The 1,101-nt window shown below is 33.2% G+C and overlaps 1 long non-coding RNA gene across 1 annotated transcript; it reads left to right on the top strand.

Moving 5' to 3' along the window:
* Positions 1 to 242: 242 nt before the first annotated feature.
* On the top strand, positions 243 to 706 carry LOC109166042. Its single transcript, XR_002051605.1, has 3 exons — positions 243 to 266; positions 350 to 438; positions 591 to 706. It is a non-coding gene; the product is annotated as an uncharacterized LOC109166042 (long non-coding RNA).
* The last annotated feature ends 395 nt before the right edge of the window (positions 707 to 1,101 follow it).

The raw sequence follows: 1,101 nt of genomic DNA, 5'->3' as shown, positions 1-1,101 counted from the left end.
TATATTTTATATTTAATTTATTTCAAATGTTTTAAATTTATTTCAATGTGGATTGTCTGATGGTAGTTCTGGTGCAATATTAGTGTCTATTGTCTGTTGGATGTGAATTGAACTTGAACTGCATTTTGTCAACAGGTTACGCAACAACAAACGTTTCGTGCAATTTTATTGCCTGCAAATGATTAACAAATTTATAGCGTGTAAAATTTTGATACTGTATTTTTCAGGCCAATGATGCGCAACTTAGTACAATGGTTGCTGAACAGGTATGCGCGCGGTTTCATTTGAAAATTTAGTTTTCATCGCTTAATGTTTCTTACGTTTTCATGCACAAAAATCTGGTTTCTAGGTTGAACAAGCACAAGCTAGTCTTGAATCGCTTTCTTTTTCTCAGAAGACCATAAATTAGCTCCTAGAGAACTTCATTTCTATTGAAAAGTATAAATATATTCATTCTCTATGCTTTTAAAATCCATATGTTTGTAAGAGAGTACATGTTTATCTTTGAAGTGTCATTGTTATCTTTTTATTCAATATCTCACAACATTTCAATCTCAAGGTTCCCCCCCCCCCCCCCCCCCCATTTTCAGGCTATGCACAGAATGCCAAACTTTAATTTAAAATCATGATCAGATAAAGATTTCTTAGTAATGCAATGAATAACCTAAACACTACTTTGAAGGTGGATGCTTCTCTTTTTTAATTGCTCATGAGCTGTTCAATAAGTTAAGGAGTATTAGTGACTTAGTGTAGGCAGTTAATTTGAATAAAATAAGGGATGTTTACTAGAAGTTCATCATGTCACTAAATTATGGTGTGGGGCAAGCAGACTCATTGATTTATCCCAGCTATCATTAATTATGAATTTGGTACATTTAGTTTGGTACATTAATTATCATTAGTTTGTATGTTTGGCATACTTCAAATTTCCACTGAGTGGCTATGACTAGTGATTCTTTTCTACTGATATTTGGTTGGGGCTGACAAGTGATCTGTGTAATATATGGGGTTTGGTAATTTATCTGTTGCAGGATATAGAGGGAATGATGTCAATTTTTGTTAAGGCTGTTGAAGCTGTATGCTATAAAGGTATGAAATACA

Source organism: Ipomoea nil, unplaced genomic scaffold, assembly GCF_001879475.1.
Source record: "Ipomoea nil cultivar Tokyo-kokei standard unplaced genomic scaffold, Asagao_1.1 scaffold3084, whole genome shotgun sequence".
Lineage (NCBI taxonomy): Eukaryota > Viridiplantae > Streptophyta > Magnoliopsida > Solanales > Convolvulaceae > Ipomoea > Ipomoea nil.
This window is presented reverse-complemented; position numbering and strand designations above follow the sequence as displayed.